Here is a 19,231-nt window from a genome sequence, read left to right as displayed (position 1 = left end):
AGGTACTGGGTTCAATTTTCAGCACCACACATAAACAAATATAATAAAGGTCCATTGACAACTAAAAATATATATTTTTAAAAAAAGATCCTAGATCAGTGTACTTGTAAGCAAAGGGAGAAATACTAGGGAAAAACTATACTACAGGTCCCCACACTCACCCCATCACTCCCTTAAAACATAGAACCCCCAAAGAGTGATTAAATGATTTCTAAGAGCAAACTCTCATTATTTTTCCAAAGAGGAGTCAGAAAATACAAGGAGAAAAGATACCAGACAGGAGATGTAAGAAGGTGGCCCCAGGCTGTAACAGTCTAGAAGGTAAAGAATGAATAGAAGACAGGCAAGGGGAAAAACTGGCTTGACCAGGGGTTTTTGTTGGGGGCTAGGGTGACAGAGTTGGGAAGACAGAATGGAGATTCTGAACTAGAGAAGTCACGCCAGAGTTTGGAATCACTGTATCAGCCGTAAACAGCTTAGGTGACAGAATCACACCACTTGGAATCTTCGGCTTCTTACTAGTCCTGTAACCTTGGGCAACTTGCTTAACCTTTACACCTCAGTTTTGTCACTAGTAAAATGGAGATAATAATAAAGTATGCTTTGCGGAGTGGCTATGAGAGTTAAGAGAGTTGGTAGTTCAGAGCTTGGCTAATAGTAAACAGTAAAATGTCAAACTGCTATATTTGTAGTTGTTATTCTTTCTCTTTCTTAATATGCTGTACTCCATTAAGGAGGAGGAGAGTGATGAACAGTTTTGTGAGAAACTTGGTCAGGCTTATTTTGAGGTGTGGGCTTCACTGAGGTAAAGTGGCACTGCTTCAAGAGAATACCCTTTACCTGGGCCTTGCCGTGAATATGAGAGGCCGAGATTCAGGCTGTCAGGACACACGGATGACCTCCTTGGCTAACCTGGGGCGGCTGCTCTGTTGTCCCTGTATACTTGACAGTTTTCACTTCTGCCTCTTGGGTACTAGAAGCCATGTGGGCTCACACCCTAGTTTCCCGGTTTCAGAGGCGTGAGGGCCATTTGGCAGTCATCGTGCTTCCGGGCCCAGCCTTGCCACGCATTGGCCAGGGAGTTCAGCTCTGACCCCACACTTGGTCCTAGCCCTAGCTCCCCCGGCCTCCCGCGCAGGCGCCGCTGGGGCCACCCCCGGCGCCATGTTTCCCCCGCCCGCGCGCTCCCTCCCACCACTCCCCCCTCCCCTCCCCAGCTGGGTTCCCGCCCCCCTCCCTTATCCCCCCCCCCCATCCCCTGGTGAGGTCAGGCGGAGGCACTGCCGCTGCGGCCGCAGCAGCTCCTCTCCCATTCCCGGGAAGCCTGGAACGGGGACTTTTGAAAATAACTGGAGCGGCGTTTGGGTTAGGGTCTGTGCTTTCCTCCTGCTTGAGGACAGGGTGAAGTGGCCTGGGCGAACAGGGGTGCAGAGGTACGGGTGCTGGTGCCTCGCAGCAGGAGCGAGCCTTGATTGCGCTGCGCTACTCCCTCTTCGGCCCTCGGAGCGCAGCAGCTGGCGGACGAGCGGCTGGGGCGCAGGGACGAGGCAAACAAGGTGAGGCAGGTTGCTGAAGTCACAGGGGTTCTATTAGCCGCTTCCCTGCCTCCGGGACCTGGCGGTGCGCGTGGTGCAAGGCAAAGAGTTGATCTGCATCAGGGACACTGGGGCGGGGAATCCGCTTCGCTCTGTGCGCACCCCCCTTTTGCCTTTTCTACCGCGTGCTGGTGCGCTCCCTTATCCCTGCACCTTTGCCAACTCCAGGTCCCTCTGACCCCGCCAGATACCTGGGTTCTTCTAGGATCCTAGAACCCAGTTTTCCTGTGCTCTTTGTCATCTTTCCAAGATCTTCTCTGGGCTTCTAGGTCGCTGCCCTGATAGTCTGGGGTTCCGATGTCCACCTCGGCCCTCTATCAGTTTCTGCTTTGTGCCTTCTTAACCCATCCCTTCGTCACAATCTTCAAACTTGGGAGGCTGTGCTGCTGGCTCCCAAGTTAGGAGCACATTCTTTTTCCTCGAAGCTTTGAACTTAGTTTTGAACATCCTTAGCTCTGAATGTCTCGGCTGTTTTTGGTTTAATCACAGTTGACTAATGATTTTTTTTTTTTTTTTGGAGGCTTACAGCTTAGCCTGCGTTTACTGAAAGTGGTGGGATCATTCCTTCATTAAATATTCTTTAGTAAATATCTGTTAAGGAACTTGAAAAATGTCTTTCTAGTTTTCAATAACTTAATTCAAGAACCATAGCCATTTGAAATGTGTGTATATATGTTTGTGTGTAATCCTTGTACATGGTCCTAAACCTTCCAGGATGCTAAACAGGCCTGACAGAGGGAGAACTGGTAGGGTTTGTGATGCCTAGCTCCATTCCTGAATCTGTAAATTAGGATGCTCATCCTTTTAATGCAGTTGAGAGGAACTTAATGGTTTAGGGGGAAAAAAGTCACTCAAGTTAATATAGTTTGGTTACTAAGCACATTGAATAGGAACTGAGAGACTTGGAGGAGGTTTAAAACTGCCTCTGTTGGGAGGGTACCTGCCCCCTCCTCTTTAAAAGAAGCCACAGTTTCTTACAGTACGTCTCATATTTATGTAAACCCCGCAGAAACAGCATTTTTAAACCTTGTAGTTATTTTTTAAAAAAACAAACAGCCCCAAACTCCTACTTTCAGCTTATCACTTTCTCCCCATGCAGTTGCTATTTTAATTCTCATACTGAGGTTCATTTGTAATATAAAGAAAATTAAATGGAGACATCAAAAGTGGAGGCAAATACCAGCAAACAAGCCCATGCTGATGTATGCAGTTATGTTTTTGGAAATAGGATATATCTAGTGCTTAAATTTGAAAACTGAGAAAAAATGAACTAAGTAGCCATGACATCATTTTATATCTAAAAATATTAGCTCCCTTAACTGCAAGTTTTTATTAAAATCCTTAAAATTAACAGTGATAGATTTGTTTGCTTGATGGGTGACCAGGTGTTGCCACTGACAGTGTGAACTAATTGACAGAAATCTCAGAAGAAACCAAGTTGTAAATGAAGATAGTGGCTAAATTTCACTGTCCTGGTAGCACTTCTTTTGGCAGTGAGACAATGAGAATACTTTCTGCTACAATATCAGATGATATATTTTTAACATAGATAAATAAGAGTCTCAATTGCCCAAGGCCTTTAATCTGCCATTTTTATAAGCACATTTTAAATTGTGTGGTGTGACCCTGTAGAGTTTAGCTGATGTTATGAAGAAAGTAGTTTTCACAAGAGCAGTAAAGGCTATTGGATATCAATTTAGTTAGATAACTTGCAGGTGAAAGTGTTGTTTCCCATTCATTTGGTAAATTCCTGAGCTCACTTAAGTTCTATTTAAAAATTGAATGTTGTAGGGAGAGAGTACTTGTTCCAATAGGCCCACCATTATAGGTCTGATTTTTTTGGCAACCCATTCTCAAAAGATATACAAACTTGTGACTATTTCAAGGATAAGAGTGCATACCATTTTGTTACTTTTTTCTTTTGTGTTTCTTATTAATACTGAATCCAAGCTAAAATTACTACTGATGTGATTATATTGTAAAACTATTTATGTTTGCTTAGAAGAAAAATATGGATGTGAGTTAGCTATAAGCATTTTGCTCTGACTTCTCAATATATATTTAATAGCTCTCCTGGTACATCTAGAGGTTATCAAAATGGATATTTCTGGTGTTATTAAGTGTAATTGCAGTTTGCTATTGTATTATCTTTCTTGTTTTCAATTATGTTTCTTCATGTAATGTGACTTGCAGTAGTGAAATGAGACTAATTTTCAAATTGTTTGATTTTTTGATGTTTAATATACTACTACTGACTTCTCAAGTAATATGTCAGTTGAACTCTATTTTTATTGCTATGAAATAATACAACAGTTTGGCAGGAATCATCAGACTTCAGAAAGTGTAGAAAGAGTGTGGGAAAAATGAAGAGCTCTAGAGAATACATCTGAAAATTAGGGGAAAAAATGACTTTACCAAGTTAGACTCATAGCAATCAGCTTTTTATTTTTTTTTCCTTTCATACTGGACTTTGCACCCAGGGTTGCTCTGACACACTGAACTACATTCTCAGCCCTCTTGAGACAGGGTCTTGCTAAGTTGCTCAGGTCCTCCTGCCCCAGCCTCCTGAGTCCCTGGGATTATAGGTGTGTGCTACTGTGTCTAGCAGCAATTAGGTTTGTGAGTATTATTCATTCATTTATTAATTCATTTATAAAATCAGCTGAGTGCCTTTTGAATGCCAAGACCCTGTATTAGGCACACTTAAAACTTGTAAGCCATAATCATTGCACTTGTGGAACATGACAGTAATCATATTCTATCAGAGGTTATAGATAAAAAAATAAATAAACGAATGAAGAATATCCTTATAGATTGTAGTAATAACAAGTAAGAAAATAAGGGAATGTGACACAGAGAACAAGGAAGGGCCTATTTAAGCGGGGGAAGGCCTCTATGACAGTTAATTTTAGGTGTCAATTTGTCTGGATAAGGAATACTTAGAAACTGGTAAAACATTATTTTGGGTGTGTCTGTGACGGTGTTTGCAGAGATAGTATGTTACTTTGATTGGTTATGTGGGGGAGGATCCTCCCTCAGGATCAGAAAGCTGGAGTATCCAATTGGCTGGAGAGAACAAATACAGAAGGTGAACTGGTCTTTCCCAGAGCTGAGAAAGATTCTTTCTGTGGCCTTGGACATCAGGACTCCAGGCTTGCTGGCCTTTGGACTTGGGCTCCAGGGCTTACAGCAGGAGCCCCTTGGGTTCTCATGCTTTCAACATTCCTTGAACTGAGAGTTACAACATCTGTCTCCTTGGTTCTGAGGCCATTGGACTTTGACTGAGCCACACTACCAGCACCCCAGGGTCTCCAGTTTGCAGATAGCCTGTCTTGGGACTCTCTAAGCTGCTGTAATTGTGTAAGCCAATTCCTTTAATAATTTCCCCTACATATTTATTTATGTGCATATTTCTTGGTTCTGTCTCTGGAGAATCCCAACAAATATAGCCTCTTAGAGAAGGTGATGTTTGAGAAGATACCTGAAAAAGAATAGAGAATGAGTCTGCCTTGTCAAGATATGGGTGTATATTCTCCAGAGAACGTTCTTGCAGAGAGAAGAGTAAGAACTAAGGTCTTGAGGCAGGAAATCAGGCTTGCAGTTTATGAAGAACAGAAAGAAAGCCAGTAATGGCACTACCTAGTGAGCTGGGAAGGGAAATGGTTACAGAAGATGTTAGAGATCTTAGATGGAGTCAACTAATAGATAAGACTTGGAAGCTTTGAGAAAGAATTTGAGTTTGATTCTCAGAACAGTGAGAAGTCATTGAAGAGTGCTTTCTGTGGAAAGCAATTGACTATAAAATAAAATGTAAGCCTATGGAACTAAAAAAATAAGTGTTTTGCTAAGGAGAAATAGAATGTTCAGCTCATCAGTCATCTACATTAATAACTGAGAGTGAGAGATTCTTTGATTAAGTATGCTAAATCAATAATTGATTCCGTTCTACTTTGCTTAGTTAAAGGGTGGGGTAATGGGACTTTGAGGTGAGTATGTTAAAAAGTAGTCCACTTTCCACTGTCACATTGTCACCTGTACTGCAAGGTAAGTTGTCATCAACTTGATTCAAATCAGATCACTGTTAAATTTTTAAGAGCTTGTTTTTCAAAGAATGATGTTTTATTTTTCATAGGAATATGTTCCTTGGGAAGGTTGGAAGTTGCATTTCTGTATAAAAGGAATATCCCAAGTTTAGTCATGGCCTTTGGAATTTTAAGTGAGGTTTTCCATTTCCCTTTAACCATTGCCTTCCCAATATTTTCAATTTCCATACTTTTATTCCTGGAGAGATTAGGGTTATTCTATTGTTTGAAGCTTAAATTAATTTTATTGCTCTGAGCCATTACTTCAAAGCAATTCAGATTCAAGGTCTAGATGTTCCCAAATAGGAACATAGAAGGCAATTGAAGTCCCACGGGGTAAATCCTAATATTGTAGGGGGATGACCTGCAAAAATTCTTTAGCAGCTCTTCCAGAGTCAAGTTCCACCTCCTAAACTGAGCACTCAAGGGGTCTTTCATGATTTGACCCTAGTCTACTTTCCCACATATATTTATTATTCTTGTATAAATTTCTGTTAATTTCAACTGATTTTTCCCAGTTTGGAACTTTTCTATTTAGCATTATTCCTGGCATACAGTAGGTGCACAATGGGTGCTTCTCAAATGGAAACTATGCCATCCATTTGAAAAGCCCTTCCTTGGGCTGGGGTAAAGCACTTGCCTAGTATGTGTGAGGCACTGGGTTCTATTCTCAGCACCACATATAAGTAAATAAATAAAATAAAGTTCCATCAACAACTAAAAAAAATAAAATAAAAAAGCTCTTCCCTTTCCTTTCTGTCATTTTAAATCCCAATACTTGTCAAGGAACAATTTAAATATCAGGCACCATTACAGCATCTGCCACTGAGCCTGATCTCTTTCTCCTCTGAATGTGAGCAGTAGGCACACACTTGCCCTGTTGTGTCATGATTATCTTATTTGATGCCTGAACTCTTCTGCATTGGTCTCTGGCTCCATGAAGGTGACCTGAACCTTGTCTGGTTTCCCATCATTATATTCTGAGACCTGGCATATGGTGTATACTGTATAGTTATTAAGTTATGAATATATACTGCCTTGTGATATTTCTCCTATTTTTGGACACTTATATAAGTTAATACTGTTTTGTTTCTCACATGTACCTCTGAGGTTTTTTTCTTCTAGTACTTGGTATCAAGTCCAGGGGTGTTCTACCGTTGAGCTACACCCCCATTCATTTTTTTTTTACCCCCATTCATTTTTATTTTTTATTTGAGACAGGGTTTTGCTAAGTTGCTGAGATTGGCCTTGAACTTGCAATATTTTTGCCTCAGCCACCCGAGTCTCCAGAATTATAGGCATGTGCCATCTCATCTGCCTCCTGGTGGTCTTCTGAAACAGTTTTTGAGAGAGGTTATTTAGAAACAAAGTTAAGAGCACAAGCTGTGGAGCTAGGCTATTGGTGAGAAAATGCAAGAAAGTTTAGAGGTGAAATGACTGGGTTATGAGACCTTTAGCCTAATTAGTGCATTAATATGTTGATAGGAATTAATTGGATGGTAACTATAGGCAGATATGATGTGGCTGGAGGAGATAGGTCATTGGGGGCATGATTTGGGGGTATATATTTTGTCCCTGGTTAGTGGAATGGTCTCTCTCTACTTCCTGGTGGCTTGGCTATGTCCTGAGCCACTTTCCTCTACCACACTCTTTCACCATGATGTTCTGCCTCATCTGAGCCCCAAAGCAATGGAGCTGGCCATCTATAGAGTGAGACCTTTGAAACCATGAGCCTCAAATACATTTTCCTCTTCTAAATTGTTCTTGTTAGGTATTTTGGTCACAGTGGTGAAAAAGCTGGCTAAAACACTGTATCTGAGTCACCACATCTGTAAAATAGAGATAATTGAACTTACCTGTTAGGGCACTTGTAAGGATGAGATGTGTTAGCTAGGCCCACAATTTAACAGTTTTCAAGTTTCAAAAGTTCTGAAAATTATAAAAAATTAATTTGGTCAGTTAGATGTCAAGTGGTAGCAAAACATTGCTCAAACTGATATCCGTGGTCTTCATTAATAGTCTTTATTCTACTTATTGTTAATATTTTCTTGTTTTTGCTATGGTATCAGTAATATGTTTATGGGGATAGTACCACAGACCTTAGTGGGGTATTACATAATTACTCATTTTCCCCAGTTTGGAATTTTTCTGTTAAGCATTATTGAAACATAATATTTAGCTAATGCAGGCTATTGCCTATCTAAAAGTCTGGAAATTTCTGAATTTGAATCACATCTGGCACCAAGGTTTTCAGATAAGAGATTGTAAACCTCACAGTAAAGGGCTTAAATCATGGCCTTGCACATAGTAAGCTGTTGCTGTGGGTGGTAGAGATTAGGGAGGTAAATAAATTACTTTATCTTTTCCTAATAGCTTGCTCATAATGGTTACCATGTAAATGGTTACCATGTAGATACATGCTGATTTAGTCCTACAATGACTCTGAATATAGAGGGCTGGCTGTATTGTCCTAATCTTATAGGAAAGCAGATATGGCAAAGCAAAGATCCAGGCCTTTCAGTGCTCTCTTTAGTACCATGAAGAGTATTTATTTATTGATTTTTGTTTTTATTTTGTTACTTAAGACCAACTAGTTCTTTAGGACAAGAGAATCTTTTTTTAGGGGGGAGGTGGAATTCAGTTAAGATTTTATTTAATATGATTAGATGCCTGTGCTTTGAAGTTGCTAAACATTTTTTTTCACTAATGTATATAACTAAGTGTATGGATGTCTGTATTAAAAGCAGAAGAAAGGTATAAAACAAATGATACATAGTTCCTGCCTTTAGCAGCTCTAGCATCATGCACGGTTACATGGGGGCATGAGTCTATGTTATAATCCTTTACTTTCCTCTGTACTCTTGAAATAATATAAAAAACATACAAAAGGGGCCGAGGGCATGGCTCAGTGGTAGAGAATTTGCCTAGTATGTGCTTCATCCTGTGTTCCATCCCCAGCACTACCAGAAACGGTGAAAAAACAAAGGGAAATCCAAGTGTCAATTGAAAACTTTCCTTAGTGTCTATTACATGAATTGCTTTTTAATTATTCTAACTTCCCTTTCAATATTAAATAACATCTTGACAAGCTTTTCTTCCCAATTAGACTAAAAAGCATAGTTTTTATTGATTTCCCTTATCAATATTTATAAATCGCAATTGGTATATTTTCTTTTTTCTCTTACTTTTCTTTTCTTGGTATCAGAGATTGAACCCAGAAATGCTTTATCAGTAAGCCACATCCCCAGCCCTTTTTAATTTTTTTAAAATTTTGAGAGTCTCTGAGTTTCCAAGAGCTTCATTGAGTTGCTGAGGTGGGCCTTGAACTTGTGATCCTGCTGCCTCAGCCTCCTGAATTATTGGGATTACAGGTGTGCACAACCATTCCTGGCTATGTCTTTTTACTTTGTCCAGTGCTCTTTCCACTAGTTTGGGCTCCCTCAAACTATACCACACGTACTCAGTGAGCAGGCTAACATCATGGTAGTATGCCTCAGGAGACACAAAATGGAGTGCTTGGCATTTCTTATCTTTTTTCTTTTTCTTTCTCCCTCCCTCCCTCTCCCCCTCCCTCTCCCCCTCTCCCCCTCTGGCTTGCACTTACTTGCTTGCTCTCTCTCTTTCTTTCTTCTATTGGAGATTAAATCCAGGGACACACGGAGCCACATCCCCAGCCATTTTTTTTTTTTAATTTTGAGACAGAGTTTCACTATATTGCTGAGGCTGACCTTGAACTTGGGATCCTCCTGCCTCTGCATCCCAAATTGCTGGGATTGCAGATGTGTACCATAATGCCTGACAGCTTGCATTTTCTTGAAGTATCTGTTTTACACAAAGATTTAAGAGAGCATCAACTAGTAGTTAATTTAAAATATGTAAAAATATTTAAATAAACTCATACATTGTACTTTAGAATGCAATATTTATATGAAAATTTGAGATAAAAACCAATACTAAAGAGAAAGTGTCAGCTTCTAAGGGCAGCTTTGGTTACCATTAAGTGACCATTGAAACTCTGCTCTGTTGCCAAAATCTCTTCTTTTAGTCAAATACTCATACATTTTCATAGTCTTAAATTCCCATAATGACCTGTGATAAAGGTAATGGATATTAATGTTTTCTCTATGGTGTTCAATTTCTTTTAATTCAAGGCTACACATTGTTTGATAGTGATATAAATCTTAAAATGTGTTCAGTCCCTGATGTTGGTGAGTAGTAACTGAGATGGATAGTGAAGGGCTTGTCAAGGAACTGATATCTTTAAGAAGAGAGATTATTAGGACACAGTGACCATGAACTTGAAGCAGCACAACTGATGCAGTTAAAGCTTTGCTCTAGGGGCTGGGGTTGTGGCTCAAGTGGTAGAGTGCTTGCTTGGCACCTATAAGGCACTGGGTTCGATCCTCAGCACCACATAAAAGTAAAGATATTGTATCCACCTAAAACTAAAAAAAATAAATATTTTTTAAAAAGCTTTGCTCTATTCTATGTACACTTGTCTATCTCACTGATTTGAAGTTTTCTTTGCTAACTTTCAAGCCGCTTTTGTTTATAACACATTCGGTATGCAAATTATTTTGTTAATTGCTGGCCACTGAAGTATTCCCTACTAGAAGAAAATTGTCAAAGTTTGCTTCATTGGTAAAAGGGTTCTACAGTTTGGGAACGTATTGTAAACAGGTCAGCAGTGCCTGTTACCAAGTAATCATTTAATTTTCTCCAAATGAGAATGATAAAGAAGAAAAAGGCAAATGAAGAAAGGGATGAAAATAAATGGTGTAAGTCAAACACTAAATCTTTCAATTAATTTTCATGATTGCTTTTCCACTTTCTTGTTGTCTCATGCCAGGCACAGTTTGCAGGGTCTGACATTGTCATATTGCTGTGTTACTACTTAAAGATTATAAAGAGATAGGTACTAAGGATGGTGATTAAGGGACAGTCTTTATAATCTATGTGTGAACTACTTTTAGATTCTGTTCAATAAAAGAGGATAAGAGAGTTTTAGAGTTTTGTTTCTTGGTCTCACCTTTTAAGAACAGTCATACATTTCTAAAGAATAGTTCATTTCAACAAAGTTTTCTGTATACTTTCTTATATACTTCTTAGTAGGAAGGTAGTAGAACTTGATGGCTAAGATGTTGGGTTCTAGAATCACAAGAAGTATGATAGTGGACAACTTGCTTCATCTCTCTGAGTTTTAATTTTTCTCCTGTAAACTATTTTGTCTGTTTTAAGTAGTGTATAAAATAATGCATAGGAAGCACTAAGCACAGTTCACACCACATATGCGATACAGCTATACTTATTATTGACCCTTTTCATAGATTAGTGACTGAAATAGTTGAAAATTTGAAGCATAGTTTAAGAACTTTGCAATTCACATATGAAGCAGAATGCAAAATGTGAGGGAAATAGTGTGTCATATATATGTATACACACATATACGTGTGTGTGTGTATGCTTTTTTTTGAATTTGTACCTTTTGAATGGTGAGTACACTGTTTAGAAGTAACACCAATTTTCTAGCAGACAAGAAAGTTTATGGTAAATCCTTGGCTTATTACTTATTCACATATGGCATCACATTGAATGTAAGAAAAACATCACTTTTTAATAGTTAACCCAGTACATATTCAAATATGATATTATTCAGTTTGATAAGATTTTAAATTTCAATATCTATCTGGAAGAAGATACAGGAAAATATATACTACAATATTGTCTTTTAAATATGAAAACTTTTGATGTTCTGATAATCAAAGAGGTCACAACTTTTTTTTTAATAACTTTTTTGGGTGTTTATCAGGATTGAACCAGGGCTTTGTGTGTGCTTGACAAGCACCCTATCATTGAGCTACATACCCAGCAACAAATTTTCTTGATGCATCTTGAATTGTTTCAGTTTTCAGGTTTCCGATATTAAAGCATTTGTAAAAGTTAAGCCATTGGGCAAAGGGCTAATTCCTTTTGAATAATTTCTTTCTATAGAGTTTATGTTGGTATGGTTAAATTTTATTGTAGTTACTCTAGCAGCAAATCAAATAATATTGTAAGAGAAGATAAAAGTCAATGTTAGCTGGGCACTGTGGGTTATGTCAGTAATCCCAGTGACTTGGGAGGATGAGGCAAGAGGATTACAAATTTGAGGCCAGTCTCAGCAACTCAGTGAGATCAAAATGAAAATAAAAGGGTCTAGGAATGCATCTCAGTGATAAAGTGCCCCTGGGTTTAATCCCCAGTACCAAAAAAGGTCAATAGTAGTTTTAATAAATGAATGGATACGTTTAAGTGAATTATTGAGAGCATCTTCAGGTAATGGAAGTATAGTCTATCCTTTTGAGTTAAAAATATATTAAGCTATCATTCCTGCTTTCCTAAATAATGCCCCTTGTTTCCAATATGAGATAAATCAGACAGATATGATGCTTGGAGAGCCAACCTAGCTGTGGACTACCACAGGTGTACCAAAAAGAAAACCCATGTAACACATTGGTACTATTCTGTATATTTAGAGGTTTTGTGACAATTATTATTGTAATATATATCCAGATTAATGAACAGCTTAGATTACTATAGTAATGAAATGTTTATTAGCAGTACATCCTGCATTTATAGACAGCAATCATTATTAGTATCATTTGAAGATGAAAAGACATTTTCCAAATCCATTTTTAGGGCCGGGGATGTAGTTCAGTAATGGAGTAATTGTCTAGCATGGGAGGCCCTGAGTTTGATCCCCAGCACTGCAAAAAAAAGTATTTTTAGAAAAATTAGACTTACTCTTCCCTTAGGTACTTAGTTAAATTTCAAATAAAGGTAATGCCCTTTATTTATAGAGCACCTTTTGTTTTGAAGAATGGCTAACTCTCATTTTATTTACTCTTGTGGAATATGCACAATGAGTTTAAGTAACATGCAGAAGGTCACATCATGTGAGGTAGAATTAGGAGTAGAATGCCCTTGATTTATTTGACTTTTTAAAAAATTTTAAATTTTTTGGTGCATATTAGTTATACAGAGTGAGATGTTTAATTGTGGCATACTCATACATCCATATAACATATTTGGTCAATTTCACTTCCCAGTACCTCCCCTTGTCTGCTCCTCTCCCTTCCCCCTGATCCTCTTCCTCTTCATTGATGGTCTCCTTTCCACACATTCAGGACATCCTGTTTATTCCCTGAACCAGTTTCCACATGTGAGATAAAACATATGATGCTTGTCTTTCTGAGTCTGGATAATTTTACTTAACAAGATGCTCTCCTATTCCATTCTTTTTTCAACAAGTGACATAATTTTGTTTTTCTTTATGGCTCAATAATACTCCATTGTGTGTGTGTGTGTGTGTGTGTGTGTGTGTGTGTGTTTGTGTATCACATTTTCTTTATCTGTTTATCTGTCAATGGATACATTGTATAACTTGGTTATTGTGAATAGTGTTGCAATAAATATTGGTATGTGTGTATTGCTATTTATGATGACTTTATGTCTTTGGGATAAATACCAAGGAGTGGGATAGCTGGGTCAAAGAGGGGTTCTATTTGTAATTTTTTGAGAAATATACTGATTTCCATGGTGGCTCTACTAATTTACATTTACACCCAGAGTATATAAGAATTCCTTTCCCCATATCCTCGACAGCATTTATTGTTATTTGTATTATTGCTGATTGCCATTCTTATTTGAGGTGAGATGTAGTTTTGATTTGCATTTCCCTGATGAATAAAGATGATGAACATATTTCATATACTTGTTGGTCATTTGTTCTTTTTTAGAGTAATGTCTATTCAGTTCATTTGCCCATTTATTAAATGGCTTTTTTGCTTGATATTGAGTATTATGAATTCTTTATATATTCTGGATATTAATCCTCTGTTGGAGACGTAGCTAAGGAAACCGAGGGAAGTTTAGATAACTTGTTCAAGGGTACATACCTAATAAGTGGAAGAGCTAGGTATAAAGTCCATGTAGTCTGTCTGATTTTTGAGTCTGTGCTTTTAACCAAAACACTTCCTTTCATTCTGTCTATGACATGGGACATTATATAAGGGAGCATGATAGCTTTAAAAAAAGGCTTGTTAAAAAACAGACTCTGGAAAAATACAGAGCAATGATCCGAGAAAAGTAGTGGCAAGATACTTCAAAGAATGGGGTTGTATTAAAAAGCAAGGAAAGTATTTCAAAATATTTTAATGCCTAAAGCTGTGTGTGTGCATTTGTGTGCACAGGTGTCTGTCTCTTTGTATATGTGAGTGTTTATTTTGAGCTATGAAAAATACTTAAAAGGTAAATGAAATTGAGAATCCTCTATATTAACAACCAGAGATCTATTTTGGGGTGCAGTATTTGCCTTCACAAACTTGTTTTTAAAAATAAAATAATTGACATACCAGACACTTTACCCATTTAAAGAATGCAATTCAATGGTTTTTAGTATATTTACTGAATTGTGTGACTATCAATTTTAGAACATTTTCATCATTTCCCCAAAGAGAAATGTGTTTTGAAACAAATATGGTTATGGAGGGTATGGAACTAGAGTGAGCAATGATATTACTGCTTCCCTATCAAAATGTTCATAGATGTCTGCTTAGTGTAACTCAGATCTTAGTAGTGTTTTTATTTTTTTCAGTCTAGCTCCAAATTGTTGGAGACTCCTTCTTTCAATTTCAGTTTGATTAGTGACTAGTCTTTCAGAGGATTATATATCTGATTTTGAATTCTTAATCCAAATTGATTATATAAATTTTCTCATTATATAATTGTCATAAAATATTGATATTAGTAATAAATAACTAAGGAAGATTTGTATTTAAAAACAAAACTGCTAAATCCATTAGTGTGAATGGTAACCTCTTTTTGCATTCTAGTGGGCCAGAATCAGAAATACCTGAAAAATTTCCTGGGGGGAAAATGTCATTTTAAAATATTTCTAAATATTATTCCTGATATAAGTTACTAGCGGATAGATGATTGAGATAAAAGCAATACACTGTTTTTTGGGCTATGATATATTATTGGGGTGGTATGTAATGGGAAATGTTTTATAAAATATATATCATTATGATATATATAGATATTATGAAATAATTGGAATTCAGAAATATTTTTTTCAGCCCCTTGCTTTTCAGTCACTTAGGCTTCACAAAAATATACAGTCAGTGTTATAGTCAAGGACTGTATTTCAATGTAGTGGGAGTTATCAAGCCAAACATCTGTGTGTGTTGGAGAAGACAGACTGTTCTTAGGTCTTTATTAAATAAGTTAAAGTCAGTGTTATTTTCAGGCTAAGGAATTACGATTTACTTTTCATTATTTAAAAAAATCTTTAGACATATTTAGATGTTTTAAAGAACATAGGTGTGTTTTGAAATAAGTTAATCTTAATTGATCCCTTACTACATCTGATTTTAACTACTTTTCATTTTGGAATGACTTTAAAATGTTACTATACTTCCTCACTATTTTTTCTATGCTTATTATGTACTTGGGTTGAGTTTCTACTCAGGGCCCAAAGTTGCAGTTGAATTTAAGTTGACTTTATTCACTCAAAGTGATTTGCTGTAAATCTCAGATATATTTTTAATTTGCTTGAATGGATGCTATGCTTTGCCTCGTGTGGCAATGCTGTAGTGATCTCATAGCTGGTGGGTAGAATAGGATTAGACAAGATGGCACTGCTTTCACTAGAAGAAGAAAGCTAAGTGTATCTTTGTATTAATTAGACAGAAGCACAATTTTATCACTAAGGTAGTTGACATCACCTGTAGTTAGAGAATCATATGCTGTGGACTTAAAAAAAAAGGTGCTGGATTTAGAAATTTTGATGTTTATATTGTGATGCTGCTTTTTTCCTATGGCTAAATTTTGTTCATTAAGACTTTGCAATATTGGGCTATGTGGAAAGGGTTAGAAGTCAGCACATTAAAAACATGCCAAATTTGTCTGGTTTAAGAGGGCCATTTTGAATCACACCATTTAGAAAAGAGGATTGAGAGTATTGTGAATTTTGTGTTTTCTGTGGCTTGGAATATTTATTGATTTAAAATATGATATTATTACAGTGTACTCATCAATGATTACTTCAGAACAGTTTGATTTTTAACTTAGTGTCTAAAATGGTTTGGACTATTAGATAGTTTAGAAGGACTCTTCATGTGGATTAGATCCATCTACCTCTTGTATAGCTATATTTGCTTTGTCTGCAAATAATGGAGACTTACTGAGTTTAATTAGCCTTTCTATGTAGGGCAGCACCTTATTTTGCTGAGAGGAAATAAGGTATATTATGTAAATTCATCCAACAAACATTATTGAGCACTCTTCTGGTCAAAGTGCTGGAGATACAGTGGTGAAGAAGGTCAAGTTCTACCTTCATCCTATGAGGCAATTACAATATTCTGTTCACTTTTCGTTCTTTTTTTAAAGTATATTTTTAATTTTATAATTTTCACCTTTTACCCTTTTATAAGAAATTCCATCCAAAGGAATGGAAAAGGGAGCAGAGAAACATTCCTTTCATTTAAGGATATAACTTGGCATTCATACACATTGCTTTTGTACACACCCGACTGGCCAGAACTCAGACCTATGGCCATACCTAGCTACAAGAGAGGCTGGAAAATATTGCCCTTCACTCATGACTATGTGCTCTGCAAAAAAGTTTATTACTTTGTGGAGAATGGAAAAACAGATTGGAGGATTCCCAACACTGTCTACTATGCATTTTCTCTAATGCAAACCTTGAATCTTTGGTCAATGTCATGGCCTAACTGGAGATAATATCTCCATAACATTGGCTACCCATTTGCTTCAGGATAAAATCTCAGACTTGTCAGCAGGACATGATTTGACTCATGCGTCTTCCTCCATCTCCTCTTTCACCCCTCCCAATATTACATTCTAAGTTGCAGCCTTACACTTCTTGCACTTCCCCAAACTTCCCCTGTTTCCTTTGCACTTGTCACTCTTTCTGAAATGCTGATGACTTCCTGTCTTTCAGGGATTAGTTGGATGACACCTCTTCTGGGAAGATTTCTTTGAGCCTCATAAGTAGTATTTCTACTTCTCTGTCTTTCCCATTAGCTGTGAGTTCCTTGAAGGCAGGCACCAAGTCAGTTATCTCTGTTGTCTGGCATGATACCTGTGACAGAATTGAATTTAATGTTTGTTAAGTGAGAAAATGGATGAATGAATATTTTACTTTTTAATTATGGCTACTTGGCCAAACTGGCAGGTCTGCTTATTTTCCATCTGGAAATTGCTGTAATGAAGTTATAGTGTTTTCCATTAGCCAGGACTGGGTTATTTTATACTAGATATTGATAAAATCAGATTGTTTAAAAAATACCAGGTGATTATATGTTAATATATGTTATATAAGATTATAAAAAATAACTAAAATTTTAGAATTGAGAGGAGCCTTACAGATCATTTAACCCAGCCCTTCTTATTTTAGAAAGATATATCATGTAATGGAAAGGGAAAAGTTAAAATGCTTGATTAAGTGTCTCTATCCCCAAGGAGCTTTCAATATAATTGGGAAGATGGTATTTACAAACATGAAAAAGATGCCTGAGATAAAGGTACCAAAGGAATAGAAAAGGTTGGAATAGTCAAGGTAGGTTTGACCAGGGAATTAGGTTGTGAAATGGCCCTTGATTTCTGGGTAGGATTTTTAAATGAGAAGACATTCAAGGTGTGGGGAATGCATAAAGATGGAAAGATAGAGATGTATGGGAGAATTTGGGGACATGTTTAATTGAATGGTATTTGTATGAAGACAGAAAACAGATGACTAGTACCAGAAAGGAAGACACACTTAAATAACAGGCTACTGAGGGAATCCATGAGCAGTTTTTAAGTAGGCAAAAATATAATGAGAATGATTTTTATGTTTTATTTGACTGATAGGTGTGCTAGGTTGATAGCTGAATGGGTTACAAAACTGGCACATTGTCTAATATGCCAATTAAAAATGTGAACTTAATGTGTTCTCATTTTTGCTCAAAGGAAAAAACATGAGTTATCACCAATTTTTGTGATAGTTAACATAACAATGTTGGAATTTTTCTTAATAGAAAAAGTAAGCCCAAGCAGCAAGCTTGGGATATTAGTAATGTGCCTGTATTAATCATGACATACTGTGGATAATTGCATAAATTCTCACGTTACGCCAATAAACTGTAAAAATTTCTGAAGTAACTGAGAACATGGTAGCAGCTGCAGCACCAGCCTGTGCTATTTCACAATTCATTCACAGACTACACAAATTGGAAGAAGCATGAAGCCTCCTGATGCATTTGTGAGCCATTTTGTTTAAGAATGTTTTTTTTTAGCAAGATAACAGGATACATTGTATTTTAAAGAACAATAAGAAGAGGTCTGAAGTACATTAAACTTTATATAAAAATGAGAAGCATGAGAAGAGGGCCTTAAATTCTCACTCTGTATAGACAAACAAAAAGTAGGCTCATAGAGCAAGATTTGCTTCATAAATAGTGTAGCTCATTGGTATAGTCAGGGATGAGTGTTTTTCTTTAAAGGTAATATATATGTGGATCTGGAAAGGACACATGAATGGCTTTAACACAGGCTTTTGAAAGTCTCTAAATTTACAACCTCAGAATGCATAGAGGTGGAAACATAGGGATGTATGGGAAAATTTGGAAATATGTTTAGTTGAGTGGTATTTAGAATGAAGAAAGAAAGCAGACAAATGGAATCAGAAAGGGGAGGAACTTGAATAACATGCCACTGAAGGGAACCATGGGCAGTTTTAAAGGAGGTGACTGATATAATGTGACTAATTTAGTTATACACCAGTACATGTCCTACATAGTTTTCTTTTTTTCCCTTTCATCAAGGGCTACATGAAACTAATATGTACCCTTTTTAAAGACCTATATGTGAATAGTTTATGTATTTCTTCTAAGAATTAGAAGGAAAATAGCATTTAAATTGATGTTCATTGAAGATGCATTGATGAGTCTGGAATATTTGTTAAACCTTTTTTTAAGGAAACCTACCTAAAAGTACTTGTTTCAGATGGTATACAATTAAATGCATAAAACTATTCTAATATTTTGTACTTCAACATAAACTTAAGTTCATGTAGCATTTTGAAAATTAAGTGCGTTTTAGCAAATACTAAAAGTGTGATTTTTCTTTGATTCATTTTTTCTTTAGTCTGTTAGAAAATCTGGTAAACTTCAGCCTGTATAACAACATGGAAATCTGCAGCAACTAGTTTTTTACCATCATATGTCATTATAAGACTTCCTTTCATAATACTTCAGGAAAGTCCCGCTATCAAGTGTGTCATTAAGACATAAAAACAGTCCTTAGGATTTCCTAGCTATGATATATTGAGAAGTATTTGTTCTACTTCCCAATCGGGTTGAAATCCTAACTGAAGTACTTAAAATAATTTAAAAAGTAGAGTGCAATGGGAAGCACTGAGTATATGTCAGCACATGTCCTGTTATATGAAATGGTGATTAAACAATATAGACATAGGATTATAGTGTAGTGGTTAAGAGTATAGACTCT

The 19,231-nt window shown here is 36.9% G+C and overlaps 1 protein-coding gene across 2 annotated transcripts in view; it reads left to right on the top strand.

The window, feature by feature from the left end:
- The first annotated feature begins 1,262 nt into the window (after positions 1-1,262).
- The window catches only part of Klhl13 (kelch like family member 13), a 182,983-nt gene continuing 165,014 nt past the window's right edge, over positions 1,263-19,231 (top strand). The window contains exon 1 of one of the 2 annotated variants that reach the window (XM_046420970.2): positions 1,263-1,556. The gene's annotated coding sequence lies outside the window, so the exon portion shown is untranslated. The remainder of the gene's footprint in view (positions 1,557-19,231) is intronic. The other variant, XM_058571670.1, reaches the window with a different exon arrangement.

Source organism: Marmota monax, unplaced genomic scaffold (genome assembly GCF_021218885.2).
Source record: "Marmota monax isolate L192 unplaced genomic scaffold, Marmota_monax_Labrador192_F-V1.1 WCK01_AAM20220418_F8-fsc00155, whole genome shotgun sequence".
NCBI lineage: Eukaryota > Metazoa > Chordata > Mammalia > Rodentia > Sciuridae > Marmota > Marmota monax.
The sequence above is the reverse complement of the archived record's forward strand: the minus strand, read 5'-3'. Positions and strand labels throughout refer to the sequence as shown.